Below are 18,257 nucleotides of genomic sequence, written 5' to 3' on the forward strand. Positions count from 1 at the left end.
GGTGAAAGTTCTCACAACATGATATAAGCAGTTCCTTTTATAACTAATAGAGCACCAAACCTGGATATGAGTTTTGAGCACAGTGAATTACTGAGACACAGTGGAATACTGATGAAGAGGAGGAAAAAAAAACAACATTCTACCTTACTTTCCTAACTGTAAAATTAAAGATAATAAGATATTTTTTGCTTCAACTCCAGTTTTGTCTTAAGGCTCAAAGGAGATCACAGATTTTGAATCAGAAAAGAACTTATAGGTCTTCTAGTACAACCTTCTTATCTTCAAGATAAGGAACCTGAGCTCCATTTAATTAAGTTGCTAAAGATCATGTATATAAATTGTTTAAGATCATGTATATAAAGAGTGACATAACATGTTATAGTGCACCATTATGTGATGTCATGTTATGCTATGTTACATTAGCTTATATTATGTGTTGAAATGGGATAGGATGAGGTGAGATAGAATGGGATGAGAGGAGATAAGAATGGAAAGGATGCTTTTATGTTGTGTTGTGTTGTGTCAAATATTGTTATATAATGTTATATAAGTTTAGGTTATAAGTGGTATTGGGATGCAATGGAATAGGATAGGATAAAAGAAGGGATGGGATGTTCTGCTACATTGTTTTGTATCAAATGTTATGTTATATTATATTACATTAGGATAGGTTATATGAGGTGTTGGGAAGGGAGAGAATGGAAGGGAAAGGATAGGATGAGATGAGAAGAGAATGGATCGGATGTTTTGTGTCTCTCTATTGTGTCAAATGTTATGTTATGCTATATAATGTTATATTATCATATCTTCCTTTCTATAAAGCACAATTTAAACTTAAGTTTTCTTTTCCCTTCCTTCTCACAGAGCTCAAAGATCAAGGCATAAATTTAACAGTTCAAGTGTGATTATAGCCACTAGTTGTGTACTGATTAGAAGCAGTGGAAATTAAATTACTTTCATTTCTCAACTTTCACATCAGGCAGCCTAGCATACTAAATTTGGCATGTAGCCAAGAAGATTTGAGTTCAAGCTCTTCCTCTGACACATAATGGCTGTGTGACCCCAACCAAGTCCTTCCCTTTAATCTTCTTAATTAACACAATAATAGAAACAGTCTAATGAATTACAAGAGAGTCCTATTCCTCATTTCTCTCTGTGTATCACTTCTTATTTGTTTTATTTTAAGGCAGTGATTTTATAGAACCTTTAAATTCTTAGTACCTTTCACAGACAAGGAAACAGAAAATCAGAGAGATTGAATAATTTGTCAAGGTTACTGGCACTTTAGGTTACTTTGCACATTACTGGCAGAATCAGAATGAGAACCCGTTTCCAGACTCTACTACCTAAAATTCTCATCATAACAAATACTTTGTGTAGAAATTAACTATCATTTCTTATAGTCAGAGTTGCCATAATTTTTTTTAATGTTTTGTAAATTTCAAAACAATAGCTGATTATCAAAGAGGGTTCTTCATTCATGCCCTTGCCTATGTTTATTATAATTGATTCATCCAGATCAAATTCATATATTAATTATCTTAAAGGTACAGTGGGTATTCCTCGTTGACAGAGATTGTTTCATTCTTTGTATTTGTACACACAGTTGTTTAGCATATAGGAAACACATAATTAATACTTTTTGAATGATTGGCTTATTGGGACTTGAGAAGACCTGGGTTCAAATCCTATCTCTGCCATTTACTACTAGTGTGAGCTTGAACAAGTAATTTTATTTCTATGGCCCTCTCTGTGTTCCCATCTGTAAAATGAAGAGATTAAGCTCTGTGATCTCAAAATTCCCTTCCATCTTCATTTTGATGAAAATAGTTCAGTGACTTCCATGATCTGACGAAGACAGAACTAGGAAAACAATAGGACAGGATAATAAAAATGCAAATGTAAAGAAAAATCATCATAATAATCAAAATTGAATGTCGAAAAATTATGATCCAATCATCTGCAGAGCAATTTAGAACTCCTCCTAAAAGGCTATAAAACTGTGCATACCCTTTGATCCAGCAGAGTTATCACTAGGTATCTCTCAAGGAAAAAATGAGAGAGAAAAGGACTCACGTGTGCAAAAATATTTGTAGAAGCTCTTTTTGTGGTAGCAAAGAATTGGAAAAAGAATAGATGCCCATCAACTGGGGAATGGCTGAATAAGTTGTCTATATGAAGGTAACGGAATATTATTGTTCTATAAAAAATGATGAACAAGCTGATTATAGAAAGGCCTGGAAAGATTTACATGATCTGATGCTGAATGAAACAAGCAGAAGCAAGAATACAATGTAGACAGGAAAAGCAAGAATGTACAATGATCAACTGTGAAAGACAGTTCAGTGATTCAAGGTAATCCCAATAAATTCTGGACAGAAAATATCTGCACCCAAAAAAAGAACTATGGAGATTTAATGTAAATCAACACATGCTATGTTCTTTTTTTTTTTTTTTTGGGGGGGGGTTCCTCCTGTGCTTTTTTCCTTTTGTTCCAATTTTTTTTTCCCAATGTGATTCATAAGTGTATTGAAAATAAAATACAAAAAACTTTTTAAAAGAATATGTATAGTTTCCCTCTATAGTCAAATGTGATAATGGTGGCAGTTTTGATGTTAAGTAATCCCTTTCTGATTTATTTTATCACTTGGATAATTTCAAATGATTAATGACATTAGTTTAAAATTATGTAATATCTTCTTCCTGAATGATTGAAAAGATATACATTATAAAAAATTGTTAAAGTTTGCCTGTTCAAACTTTCTTTTATCAAAGATAAAGACATGAATAAAGAAACTGATAAGATTATATACCAAAAAAAAATTAAAAATAACTGACATGACAAGTTAGCTTTTATTTCTACTGTCTAAAATGCTTTTTTTTTTTCATAATAAAAAAGCCAAAAGAGAAAAAAAATTGTTACTAAGCTTGGCCCCTAAAAAAAAGATAAAAAGAAACCATCTTTGAAATGTGGAGGGTAGGAGAGCCATACCCATAGACTATGTAATATATATTATATATAATATTCAAGCTATTTTTCAATGTGTTGATAAGTTTTGATAAATTGTTTTTTTCTTCTTATTCTTTGTAAAAATATTAGAAATGGTGACTGGGGGAGGGAATGGAAGAGAGGACAGAATTCAGGCTACATCAAAACAAAAGATATGACTAAATTATGGTTCAATGAAAATGGTTCAAATGAATTGGAAATTAATTTTTAAGCTTACCTTATTTATTTTATGAATGAGAAAACCGAGATACAAGAGTTAAAATAACTTAATGAAGTTCAGAGCTGAGTGGCAGCAGCTGATTTGAACTCGGGTCTTTATGATGCAGTTAGAATACAACTAGCTAGGACAGTAGATAGAGTGCTGGGCCTGGAGTCAAGAAAACTTAGGTTCGAATCTGACCTCAGACACTATTAACTGTATGAACCTGGACAAGTCACTTAATCCTATTTACCTCAGTTTCCTCACCTATAAAATGAGATGGAGAAGGAAATGGCAAAAACACTCCTCTGTCTTTGAAAATCTCAAAAGGAATCTAAAGAGTTGGACATGACTGAAAACAAGTGATCAACAATAAAACTTTATGATGCCAAATCAAACAATTATTCGATAACTTACAATATCTGTTTTAAACCAATTACCAGAAAAGGATTTGTGACAACTCTCAAATTTACATGTCAAATATTTTGAGAATGATCTTTACAAAAAACAAACAATCCTTACCTATCTCGGGTTAGACAATTAGAGGGGAGGGGCAGTACCAGAAAATTAACAAAGTCAAAGATTTTGATTTCAAAGTCCATCCTATTTCTTTCTACACCCAGTTCTCCTCCTAACATGAGTCCAGTGAAGTAGGAAAGTTAGATCTTCATGTTGCCAATTTAGTCATACTAGCTGCTATGATGTAAAATAATAGTAGAGAATATGAATTACAAAGTATCCCAAATGTTTCTTCAATTTGCCCACTAAATTGAACCAGCAATATTGGAAGACCGAGCCCAAGAAAATTAAAGGCAGCTGCTTATGATTTATATGTTTAGAGAGGGAGGGAAGAGTAAAAGATTTTTCAGGGGGCAACCTTGTATTAGCAGCTAAAGAACCTAGAAAAAAAAGTGGGAGAAGGAAAACTTGCATAGTGTCCAGTAAAGAGACAAAGCAAAACATACAAAATGTCTTCCTTTACATGAAAGATGAAGAAAAATTAAGTACCAGGAAAGCAACTGACACAGTAAACTTCGTTCATTTTAGAGAAGAAAAGACTGGCCAGCATCATCTTTTCTCCTTTATGTTTATCTAACTTTTCATGTTCATAGTTTATCTAACTTCCTGTTTCTATCTCTTGAATCTTTGTCTCTTGTTTCTCTTTGGGTCTCCCTCTGTCTCTGTCTCTCTATCTCTGTCTCTCTGTGTGCCTCTCTCTCTCTCTCTCTCTCTCTCTCTCTCTCTGTGTGTGTGTGTGTGTGTGTGTGTGTGTCTGACTCTGTCTTTGTCTTTGTCCCACCTTCCTTTCATCTCTCCCTGTCTCTATGTGTGTCTCTTAGTGTATCTGTCTTTACCTCTCTGTCTCTGTGTATCTCTTCTACCTTCTGTCTCTCCCTGTCTCTGTATGTGTCTCTATTTCTCTCCATATGTATCTTCTCTCTGTCTCTCTATTTCTCTTTCTGTCTCCATCTCTGTCTTTCTCGAGAACAAAAATTCTTAAATTTGAGTCATGACCCCATAAGGAATCACATAACTGAATGTGGGGGCTGCAAAATTAAAATTTCTCTTCAATAAGTGTTTGATTTGTATACTGATATTCCTATAGACCCAGGATTACCTAAAAATTTCTTGAGTGAAAAAAAGTTGAAAATGTTCTAAGGCTGACTTCAGAAAAGTCTGTAAAGACAAGAACTGTTGCTGATCAAAGTGAACAGAATCAAGAGAAGACTGTATATATAACAAGAAGATTATGTGATGATAAACTGTGATAGACTTGGCTCTTTTCAACAATGAGGTGCTTCAAGAATATTCCAATAGACTTGGGATAGAAAGAACTATCTGCATCCAGAGAGAGAACTACAGAGAATGAATGTAGAACAAAGCATAGTATTTTCACCTTTTTTTCTTTTAATGTTTTTTTCTTTCTTGTGCTGTTTCCCCTTTTGATCTGATTTTTCTTGCACAGCATGACAAATATGGAATTGTTTTTTTTTTTTTTCTTATTGTACACGTACATATACACGTTACTATATTGACTGCTTGCTGTTTTGGGGAGGTAAGAGCAGAGAGGAGAGAGGAGGAGAAAAATTTGGAACATAAGGTTTTGCAAAGAGGAATGTTGAAAACTATCTTTGTATGTATTTGAAAAAAATAAAAGGAGCAGGAGTGGGAAAGAGGGGCTATAAGGAAGAGGAAGAGAAGTAGGAAGAGGAGAATGAAGAGGATGAGATGGGGGAGAAGGAGGAAGAGGAGGAGGAGGAGGAAGAGGAAGAGGAGCATCTCTGCTCTAAAATAGAGTGGAACTTTAATCCTACAAAAAGGATTTTAGAAGAAAACTCTTTATTTTAGAAGAAAACTAAAATACAAGTTCAGAGCCAGGATTCAAACCCAGGTCTCCTCAAAAAAAAAGATCTTTGTTGCTGGATTAATAGTTGTTTCTAGAACCTCAATTTTTCCAGAATTAATCCATGTGAGATAGGAAGAGTGGGCTTGAAGACTTGGATTCAAATTCTGCTTCTGACATACTGGTTGTGTAACCCATTTGAGTACTATTCATAGAAAGTAACTATTTGAGACTATCCATAGAAGAAAAACTGCAGAGCTGTATTGAACTTCCAGATATTTTCTTATCTGGGGATGTGCTAGTAAATGTTTAACAATGGGAAAAAATGGGTTCACTTAAATTTAATCTACATTGTAAATATTTTCTCTATCACATTCTTAAGTCTAGATAATCAACAAAGCAGTAAATCAACTTATGATTTATAGGATATGCCAATTTCTGAAGTGTAAATGATTACTGATTACGCAGAAAATTTAACAATCAGCTACAATTCAGTGAACTCCAGCATACTCCTACTGATACCAAAGAGATCACAGCTCCTGTCATTATTTCCTAGAACAAAGCTTCTTAAACTCTGTGTTGAGATACCATATAGGTCACATAACTGAATGAGGTCTCGAAAAATTTGGCAGCACTCAAAGGTATCAAATATTCTGCCAAGATTTAAATTTTATGTAAAAATAAACAAGCACATCTATTTCATTACAAATCAAAATAAAGATTTGATTTAATCTTTAATAGATGAATATTAAATAATTAATAATATTTAATTATAGTCTATCAAAGAATTGTTTTTGTAAAAATAAATTTTTATGACATATTATCAGTAAATGTTTTATTTGTATGTCTGTTTTATATAGATTTTATATACTTTGTAGGATTGTGTAAAAATTTATTGGGTGAAAAGGTGTGATAAGTAGAAAAAAGTTTAAGAAATCCTGACTTTAGAATACAGGTAGGCGCAAAGAGCTAATGAAAAAGGAATTGGACCCTCTGTAGTGAAGTGCCCAGGATGGAAACCAGTCCATGGGATATCACAGTCTGTGAGGGTTTCTGGGCCAAGGTGGGGTGGGGGTAGAGGGGAAGGGAGTGTAATTCTGCCTACTGTACATTGCCAAAAACATTCGAGTTTGAATGATCTAAATATCCTCCTCTGGTTTCAGGATATTCTTCTATTGGAAACGGTTTCATTCATCACTTCCAGGTAGATACTTGACTATGCCAGAAAATAATGAATGAACCAATTTGGAAAAAATATGAAGTTCTCTGGATCCATACACTCAGTCTCATACCAAATACCACTGACATTCATGAAACAGTGTTTGCTTTGGTTGGTTGGAGAGTGGGATGGGAAGAAGGAAAAGAGGAAAAAGTTAGATGTTAGAGAGCATGGTATTCTTAAATTAAGGACCAAAATGAGGGAAGAAAATAGTTCTGGCAGAAAATGGCATCCTGTTTATTCTGAAGGGTCTGTGCAAAGAGGAATGAGAACATGGAAGAGGAGTGTGCAAAGCTGAAATTTAGAAACAGTCTCTTTGGGAAGTCATTTAGGGTGATGGAAAGATTTTCAAAGTAACTGTATTTTATGAAAAGAGTTGGATTACAACTAGCCCTCCCAATTCAATAAAACAAACACATTTTAGCAACTTAATTGGGTTGGATCAGATCTTACTCTTGCCATATGGTTGTTTTCCTTGTTTTCTATGACATTTAGTATAGTGTTAGCATGGAAATTTCAAAATCTTGGAAGGGTCTAACCAGTTTTAAGCCATTGTAAGTCAGCATTACTAAAAGCTATGTGCCACTTTGCGGTTACTAGTTGAGTATACTCCCCATCATCTTTCTTCTGCCTCTTCTGGTGGATGGTTTTCCATACCTGGAACACCACAATGCCTGACATATAGTAGGTTTAATAAATTCTAGTTGATTGACAATGTCCTCTCTCATCAAAGATCAATTAAGGTGCCCCCTCCTTAACATAAAGTTTTCTCTCATCCTGACTGTGATCTTCTATCTGTTCCTTCTCAAATATTTCTAAATTACTTTGTCTAGGTTTTTCCTTTGCCCTCATCACTTTCTACCTTTTACAAACGCCCTCTATTATAAACTTCTTAAGGTTAGGATTACAACCATCCTTCCACATCTCAGGAGTTAAGGGTGTGACACCCCTACCATCTGAAAAAATTGGCTCTCCCTTTCTACCAGAGAAGAATTCTGATTTTTTTCTTCTTTCTCTTTTGTTGGGTTTTTACAGTACCTTATTGTAAAATTTGGGTTAAATATTTTGGCAAAGACTTTGAGTCATCTGCTGGCCTTTCCTTTGACAACTGCCAAATTCCCGAAAAAATTCCCATTTAATGTCTTATGATGACCCATGATATACTGAAACGGTGATGGGGAAAGTTTCAGTATAGGAGGGATAACTGTGAGAAATGGATGGGCACTTACTTGGTTTTCACTGTTATATAAATTAAATGGGAGAAAGGAAACTTAAATTAAAAATTGAAACTCATAAGGACAACAAAGAATAATCAAAGGTGGAGGGTTATTTTTCCCCAAAAGAATGTAAGTTCCTTAGAAGCAGGAACTAACTTTTGTAATCAGGGGTAGTGACCTGAGATTTAAAAAGAATTCTTTGTTCTTTGCCCTAGTTCTTCTCCATTATCTTCCTCCTACCAGAATGGAAGCTCCTTGGGAGCAGGGACTGCCTATGCAATGAGGGTTGAAAATTAGAGTAGTATAACTTCTGTAACATCCAATTAATGAAGAATCAGGGGAGAGACTTGTGCTTCAGGATAGGAAATAAAATGCTGCCTCTGGAGTTTCAAAGGTGTGTCTACTTACCAAGGCATCAATTCTTTTTTTTTTTTTTTAATAACTTTTTATTGATAGAACTCATGCCAGGGTAATTTTTTACAACATTATCCTTTGCATTCACTTCTGTTCCGATTTTTCCCCTCTCTCCCTCCACCCCCTCCCCCAGATGGCAAGCAATCCTTTACATGTTGAATAGGTTACAGTATATCCTAGATACAATATACGTGTGCAGAACCGAACAGTTTTCTTGTTGCACAGGAAGAATTGAATTCAGAAGGTATAAATAATCCGGGAAGAAAAACAAGAATGCAAGCAGTTTATATTCATCTCCCAGTGTTCTTTCTTTGGGTGTAGCTGCTTCTGCAAGGCATCCATTCTTGCAAGAATGTAAAATAAATCTTTCCTCCATTCATCAGTGAGTCAGTGGAGTTCTAGGTAAGATATTGTGTTTCTTACAATTGAGGATTATTATTGTCTCTCTCATTAGCACCTGGAAGACAACAGACAGTAATCTGGGCCCAGACTATTAATAAGGGGAACTCTAGGTGAGGAGACACCTTTCACCATTGAAAGTCAGCACTTTCTTATTCTGTAGAATCTTACCATTGCTTGAGTCACTAAGATGTGACATAACTTGCCCAGGGCACGTATCTATTCCGTGTTAGAATAGTCACACTTGAACTCAGATTTTCCTGGTTTCTTCTCAATAACTCTAATGACTCCCTATTTGTACAGGAACTTCTTATATCTGGTTCTACTATTTGGAATTTATTATAGTTGATCCTTCCAAGACCAAATATAAAATTCTACTTAGATTTTTAGCTTTTCATACCTTGGTCTTTCCTATCTTTCCAGTCTTCTTATACTTTACCCCATTCATGTACTCAATTCCCCAGTGACACTGACCATGTTCTGTTCCTTGAACAAGACATTCCATTCCTGACTTTGCCTTTTCATTGGTCATCCTCATACCTGGAAAGATCCCTCCTCATCTCTGAATTTTCTTCCCTGGTTTCCTTCAAGACCCAGCTCAACAGGATGCTTTCAGAAAAACCTGTAAAAGCTAATATGAACTGATGTAAAGTGAAATGAGCAGAATCAGGAGAACATTGTTCACAGTAACAGCAATATTATACAATATTTAGGAATGACTTAGCTCTTCTCAACAACACAATGATATAAGACAACTCTGAAGGACTTAGGATGAAAAATGCTATGTATCCCCAGAGAAAAAACTAATGGAGTCTGAATACAGATCAAAGCATTTTTTTTTTTTTGCTTTCTTTTTCTTGAGGATTTTGTCTATTTTCTCTCACAACATGACTAATAGGAAAATGTTTTACATGACTAGATATGTATAACCTATATCAAATTGCTTCCCTCCTCAGTGAGGGGGAAGGCGGAAAGGGAGACAATTTGGAACTCAAAATTAAAAAAAAATGTTAAAAGTTGTAATCACATGTAATTGGGGAAAAATAAATACTATCCAAAAAAAAAAAAAAAAAGGACCCAGTTCAAATCCTACCTTCTGGAGAAGGTTCTTCTTATTCCCTCAACAGTACTACATTACCAATTTACCTTCTTTATGTCTTGTACATACAAAGCTTTTTAGATGTTATCACTTCCATTAGGATGTAATATTCTTGAGTACAGAGACTCTGGGTTGTTCTAGCAACAAGATACTCCACAAGAATGCTCCTGCCACCCTCAATGGCTATTCCCTCATTCCTGAAATACTCTGCCTTCTTTGACCCAACTTCTGACCTCCCTGGCTTCCTTTAAGTCTTAACTAAAATCCTACCTTCTGCAAGAAGCCTTTCATAATACTTCTTAATTCTAGTGCCTTTCCTCTGTTAATAATTTCCTATTTGATAGTTTGATCTGTATATATTTCCTTATATATTGTCTTTCCCCCTTAGATTGTAAACTCCTGGAAGGCAGGGATTGTCTGTCTTTTGTCCCTTTTTGTATCCCCAGCACTTAGCAAATTGCCTGGTATAAGGTAGACACTTAATCAATGTTTATTTTTTGATTGATGATTTTTTTGCCTTTCTTTTTATCTCCAGAGCTTAACACAATGCCAGGTATATAGTAAGCATTTAATAAATGCCTGTTGACTAAAAGTCCAAGTTTTTCTTTTGATAAATGTATTAAGTTTATTTTGCAAAAATAAATTTCCTTCCTACTTGAGCAACTTAAGACTACTCTACAGACAGCAAAAGGGATTTGCCTTGACATGTTTTCCAATCTTTTGTTTAAATGTTCTTCTAATCCTTTGACAGGGAATAAAATGCCCTTTCCTAATTTAATATCTATAGGAAAATTTCTTATCTTTCTAGTAATAATAATTCACATTAGGTAACATAGTGGTTTATATATCACATCTCATTTGAGTTTTATGAGAACCCTATTGTAAGTAGTTAAGATATTCTGCCCACTTTATAGCTCAAGCAATTGAGTTTTGCAAAAAGCTAAAAGATCATACAGCAAGAACTTTTGATACCAAGTTAAGTGATTTCTGAGAACCACAAGTTTTGCTTTGTTTTTTTCCTCCCTGAAAATCTCTCAGAAACATCCTCCCAATGAGAAATAAAACAGCCTGATATAGTTAAGAATAAATGTAATCCAAAGACCTAACTTCTATTTATAAGAATACAAGCCATTCTCCAATTAATAAATGGTCAAAGGATATGAACAATTTTCAGATGAAGAAATTAAAGCCATATAAATTCATTTAAAAAAGATGCTCCAAGATCTAACTTCTAGTGGGGCCTGTGTGGATGACTAGTTTTATAACTTTGGATGAATCCTTTAAATTTCTCTGAGCCTTTGTTTCCTCCTCTGTAAAATGGAGATAAGAATGGCCAAACTGCCCATTTCAAGGGGTTTTTGCAAGGATCCCACATGACACTGTATATAAGGCTCTAAGATTAGAAATGACAGAGCAAGTACCAACTAGCATATGGCTAAAATTTCAGTTCCTCTAGGGAAGTTCCCCAAATCTCTAAAATCAGAAGTTCTGTCACTATCCCTAACTCTACAAGCATCATCTATAAAACTGAGTGCCTTCAAATCTAGGATAAATAGATAAGATGAATAGAGATTTAAAAAGATAGACTGATTCATGTCTGTGGAGGGAAGAAGGGAGGGAGACACAAAGAGACAGAGACAGAAAGAGAAAAGAAGAAGAAGAGAGAGAAATAAGGGTGGAAGAAGACAGAGACAGACAGAAATGAAATGAGATTATTTTAAGTGAAATATATGGGGAGTTAGATGATCTACAGTGAATATACTAAGTGAAATATGTTTATGTTGCATACATGCTATAAAAATATTCATAACACATATAAAACATGTACACACTATATATACATACACTTACATACACGTGTATATGTATCAATACAATAATATATATATACTCAACTCTAATGCAATATGTTTATATATCTTTTTATTATTCAATTGTTTCAGTCATGTACAACACTATGACCTCATTTAAGGTTATCTTGGCAAAAATATTGGGAGTGGTTTACCATTTTTTTCTCTAGTTCATTTTACAGATGTGGAAACTGAGGTAAACAGAGTAAAGTGACTTGCCCATGGTGACACAACTAGTAAGTGTCTGAGGCTGGATTTGAACTCAGGAAAATGAGCTTTCCTGATTTCAGGCTACTGCACCACCTAGCTGCCCTATGCTTTACTTATACATACATACACACACACACACACACACATATTATGTGTGTTATATGTATTAGGTACATTTATACATATATGTATTTATATATAATACATGGTGTGTGTATATATACATACATATATGTTCGTATTCATGTATGGAAAGTACCTTAAAAGCCAAAGCTATAGAGCTAAATAATCTTAAACTGCATTAAGACTTTGGGGACACTTTGGGGAATATATCTATATATATTCCATGTATTACACATACATATTCACATATATATTGCAAATAAACACATTACATATATACATATAGAAAGAGAGAATTTATTTATATTTCACAAGTGCTCAACTTCAGCAGTATAGTTTTGTATAAACTACAACAACCGACATCAAAAATACTTGGTTTTAAAAGTCCAATTTCTAAGGAAAAAAAAGTGTGCAAATCACACTGAACTACCCAATACTTCCAAACAACTTTCTAGCATAAGACCATAAATTGCAGAGCAGGTGCCTATCTGCACTAATAAATGGGGTTTCCTTACCTGGGACTTCCCAGAGTCAATAAAATCACCAAAATCTCAATCTGAAAACTAAGAATAGACTTTCCTTGGAAGGTATTATAAAGCTTTTTAAAATCATAAGGCAATCAGACTATTTCCATAAATGTTTTTAAAACATAGAGAAAAAATACACAACTCAAAATATTTACATTTCTTCAAGCAATATTATAGCAATTATCCCATGTGTCATTATTAATAGTGTAATTATTTGACACATAACTGGAAATGGTAAATTGGCAGTGCAATATACTGGATAAAAGGCTGGAACTGGAGTTTATAATTTATTCAGTCATTTTCCATTATGTTTAATTCTTTGTTGTTCCATTTGTTTTTTTGTGATTGGTTTCTTTTGGATGTTTTAGTTGGGTTTTTTTTGCAAATATTAGAGCAGTTTGTCATATCCTTCTCCAGCTCATTTTACAGAGGAGGAAACCAAGGCAAACAGGGTTAAATGACTTGTGTGAGGTGACACAGCTAATAAATGTCTAAGGCAAAATTTGTACTCAGGAAAATGAGTCTTCCTGATTCCAGGCCCTTAGCACTACTAATTCTTCCTTCTCCCTTTTGGCTCCTGCCTCCTCCCTCCATCCTTTTCCTTTCTTTTTTCTCCCTCTTTTCTTCTCTCCCTTCGCCTCCCTTCTCTCTCCTGCCTCTTTCCCCTTTCCTCTATCCTTCTTCCTCCTTCTTCCTCCCTCCAGTCTCCTCTTACCTGCTTCTTCCCTCCTGCACCTAGCTCCTGCCTCCTGCCTCCTGTTTCCTGTCTCTGGCTTGAAGCCTCCTCCCTCTTATCTCCTCCCAGACACCAGCTGAGCAATCTTGGCAAGTGCCTTAATCCCTATAGTCACTTTTTAGGACTTGTCTCCTGAGGCATAGATTGGTTACGATTTGCCTTCGTGGATGAGGTCCCCATAGCAAGAGTTCCCCCACAGCGGTAAAAGCACAGATCCAGGTCCAGAAAACAATATGGCATATTGTGGAAATAATATGGAAGGATGTTGGAAACTGAGACCCTGAGCTCATCTGCTGGGTTCCAAAACTGGATTTGTTGCTCACTGACTGATCTTTAATAAACCTCATTCTCTGGAAGGCTACCTTCCTCTTGTAAAATAAAGTATTGAATTAAGATGTTCTCAGTAGCCCCAGCCAGTGCTAAATCTAACAATTATTCTAAATTCTTCCCATAAGAATTTCATCAAATGCATTCATCAAAACACATATGGACATTAAAGTTTTCTTACAGATTCAATTACATTGAAATCAATAAGTATGTGTTAATATATGAGTACTTACTCTGTGCCAGGCACTGTGCTAAACCCTGAAGATACAAAGAAATATTAAAAACAAGAAGCTTATATTTTAATTGGTAAAATATAAATAACTATGTAATAATAATATAGCTCTAGAGCTCTAGAAAAACTTTGGGGAAAAAAGTATCTAACGGTATCTTCACAATAACCTTCAGAAGTAGGTGCTATAATTATTCTCCCTTTACCTATGAGGAAACTGAGGTAAATTATAATTAAGTAAAAGTACCTGAGAATAAATCTGAATTTAGGTCATTATGACAACTGAGTATATGAAAGAGTAGAGGAGATAGTTCCAAATTATAATAGTATAAGCTAAAGAAGCATTGTGTTCTTTGTTTTATAAAGTACCTTAGGGGAAAGGATGATGAACAAGGATTTTAATTGCTTGAATGAGTATGATGCTATTCTGGCTCTGTGACCTTGATAGGACAAATCATTTCACTACTACCCGCCTCAGTTTCCTCCTCTATAATATGAAGATCCTTAAAACACCCATCTAACAAGGTTCTAGTCTGTTGTTAATGTATATAAAGGACTTTACAAATGTTAAAGGATCATAGAACTTTTAGTGATTGAAACTGGACTTGTGATTTCATTGGTCCATAAGGCCTTTAAGATCTTTTAAATCAAGGGTATTTAATCTTTTTCATGCACCATGGATAGATACTGTTAGCAGTATGGTGAAGCCTTTCTCACAAAAAATGCTAAATTGGTAAAATATATATATATATATATATATATAAAGATGTAAAAATTGCATCCATGTCTCAATTCACCTTGAAATATATCAGGCCCCAAATAAAGAATACTTGATTTAAATCAATGACTTAAATCTTAGAGGCAGAATCATTACCCTTAGCACAGTGAGATTGTATTTGTGGGATCAACCAGCCCCACACCTCAACGTCTGAAGCTTGCGACTGAATCGTGTCAGCCACTTATTACAGAGAGACATTAATTAAAAAAAAAAAAAAAAAAAAAAAACCTTCTGGGTTGGAGAGTTCGCCAGTGAAAAGGGGAAGACAATTTTTGCTCCTCTCCCCCTGTTCTCCTTTGGTGATGTTCCACTTTATCTCATGCTAATTTCCACAGTGTTCCCTCTCTCAGTGGCAGGAATGTGCTATTACTAGGAGGATCCCAAAAGGAAACTTTGAAGGTCACTTCAGTCACTAGCCATGAATGCGTCTATTCACCAAGGGCACTCCTCGGATTGGGCCACAAACCCTTTACCACACCACTCAATTCCCCCAAGAAGCCACAAGCTTTTAACTTGTTCCTACAGGTCACATTTCTAAAATATTTAGCTGTCTCCAATGTCCCCAGCCAGCAGCATCCTGAGGCATTAATACCATGCAGCTTTTCAGGGTAGACTGACCTCTTTTTAGTTCCTAATGGAATTATTCCATTTAATCCTACACCCATAAAGGAGATTACAGAGCTCTCATTAATTCCACAAAGTGAGGATACAATTATATGGTGTAATGTCTATCAATAAGTCTGTCGACTAGCATTTGGTAAGTCTCTGCCAGGGACCAAATATTATGCTAAGTGCTGGGATTAAAAAAAGAAAGAAAGAAAGAAAGAAAGAAAGAAAGAAAGAAAGAAAGAAAGAAAGAAAGAAAGAAAGAAAGAAAGAAAGAAAGGAAAGGAAAAAATGACTGGAGTCAGGAACCTGGTTTCAAATATTGAATGGAACTTACTTGGGGCTCAATTTCTTCACCTGCAAAATGAGGAAGAGGAAGGGACTAGGTAATCTTTGAAGGTCTCCTTAAGCACTAAAGCTAGGTCAGTTTTGGAAATAAAGTATGGTACTGTGGAAAAAGGGCCAGCTAGGTGATGAAGTCAGGAAGATCATCTTCCTTAGATTCAAATCTGGCCTTGAACACATTAGCTGTATGAGCAAGTCATTGTACCTCATTTGCCTCAGTTTCCTCATCTGTAAAACGAACTGGAGAAGGAAATGACAAACTACTCCAGCATCTCTGCCAAGAAAACCCAACCATGACTAAACAACAAAAATGAGGGAGGAGTGCTCATTAAGCAGACTGCCTCCAGTAGATCTGATATCCAACCTGTTTCCAACTACAGCGTTTAAATAAGCACATTTTAACCATTTTACCTTTCCCAGATGCACCAGGATCTACCAGTCTAAGCAATGTTATTCTCATTCATATGAATGACGATCTTCCACTCTGGAAAGGAATTTCTTAGTTTAAGAGTAAGCAGATTTTAAAAACATCTTCTGGTCCAGCTAGGTGGCGCAGTGGCTAGACCACTAGACCTGGAATCCAGAGGAGCTAAATTCAAATGTGACCAGAGATCTGTCACTTTCTAGCTGGGTGACCCTGAGCCAGTCATTTAACCAAGATTGCTACACAAACAAACCCCCCAAAATAATAATCATTAAACTCTCGCCCCCTCTGTGACACCTATTTCTACATTTCAATAATACCTCCCCAAAATGACCTAATAGACTATTTAATCCTTTACCTTTAAGGAAACAGAACAGTAAAAGTTAGCTTCCTATGTCTCGATTTTTAAAACAAAATGCAATACAAGATGATTCTATTGTCCCCCCGGCTACTCCCCACAGAAGTATCCTTTTGTCTTTAGATAGGACAGAATACTAGTCTAGACTGCCTCTGGATTAATGGATTCAGTATAGTCCCTAAACCCAGAATTAGCAGATTTTGAAGAAACCGTTGGGTTTCAAAGTAAATCTCTTACCAAGTGTAATTTAAGCAGGAGGAATTAGTGGTTTTGGTAGGTTTCACGGATTATTGCAGCTCCCTTTTTAAAAAACGACTATTTTTTTTTTAAAGAAGGGAGGGGGAAAAAAAAACCTATTTGCTTCCAATATCCCCACTCGGGAACGCTGGAATTGTAAGCTCCTTGCCCCTGGGGGCAAAAAGGGGACAATTAGAGAACATCCAGCCAGTCTTTTGGGGTGAGAAAGGATAAGACAGCAAAGTAGTTCAAGTGAACTGTCTCAAGAATGGCTAGACACAAAGAAGACTCATTCAAAATAACGGCTCAGACGACTCCCTTTTAAATGCCTTCCAAGTTAAAAAAAAAAAAAAAAAAACAGCATTAAAGCTCTTCAACAATGTTATGCATATGCAATCAACAAACATTTATTAACGTTCAACTACTATGTGTCAAACATGCTGCTAGGGCGCTGGGTATACTCAATGTTACTTAAAATGAACAATCCGATACTTCTGTTAGAGAGCAGAAAGGCGGAATCGCAATATATAGCATGGCTGGTAGCGGGCGGGCCTTGGCATCAGGAAGCCAAGGGTTCAAGTCCGGGCCCTGATAGGTATTAGCCCAGTGACCACGGGCAAAATCACCTAATCCTTCTCTAAGGCTATAAATTACTCACAGATCTAGATAGGTGGAGGCAGTTTCCAAACACAGATACAATCACAGCTCGGACTAAAATAAATAGCATTTTATATTGTAATCTCCGGAACTCTGATTACACTTTTAAGTAACAAACACTTTCGTTGGCTTCCTCTTCCTTCCCAACCCCCCTCCACCGCCCTACCCTGCCCGGTGTAGTAAGGTGGGGTGGGAATTCTTGGGCTAGTAAAAATAAGTAATGGTTGGCTTTTCTAGACAATGTCACACACACACACACACACACACACACACATACACACACACCTGACACAGATATCACAAAAAAATACACCACAATCAAACATCACACAATTTACACCATATACCACAAAGAACGCACATATGTAATCAGACACCACACAACTTACACATCTATCACAAAAACACACACATTACAATCAGACACCTTATACAGATAACCACAAAATCCATATGCCACAATCAGACACCACACACATATCACACAGAATTTATACCCATATCACAAGACATACATATACCACAAAGAACGCACACATGTAATCAGACACCACACACCTTACACAGCTATCACAAAAACACACATATTACAATCAGACACCTTATATAGATACCACAAAATCCATATACCACAGATACCACACACATATCACACAGAGTTTATACCCGTACCACAAAACATGCATATATGCCACAAAGAACACACACATGCATTCACAGACATAACACACATCTTACACACATACCATAAGCAGACACCGCACACATCACTCATACACACAAAGACACATCTCTCTAGCTCCTCAAAACTTCTCAAGGAGCAATCAATTGCGTCCTCGGGGCTGCTTCGCCCAGAATTGGACTTGCAGATCTTCAGGAGAGCTGTATGGTACCCTATGCCGCAAAAGGCCAACCTTTTTCACAAGTCCGAGAAAAAGAATCTGGGGCG

The 18,257-nt window shown here is 35.7% G+C and overlaps 1 protein-coding gene across 1 annotated transcript in view; it reads right to left on the reverse strand.

Annotated features, from left to right (window-relative positions):
- Positions 1-18,257, reverse strand: part of KITLG (KIT ligand) — a 120,249-nt gene that overhangs the window by 100,769 nt on the left and 1,223 nt on the right. The gene's annotated exons all lie outside the window — the stretch shown is intronic.

The sequence above is a fragment of the Antechinus flavipes genome, chromosome 5, assembly GCF_016432865.1.
Source record: "Antechinus flavipes isolate AdamAnt ecotype Samford, QLD, Australia chromosome 5, AdamAnt_v2, whole genome shotgun sequence".
Taxonomy (NCBI): Eukaryota; Metazoa; Chordata; class Mammalia; order Dasyuromorphia; family Dasyuridae; genus Antechinus; species Antechinus flavipes.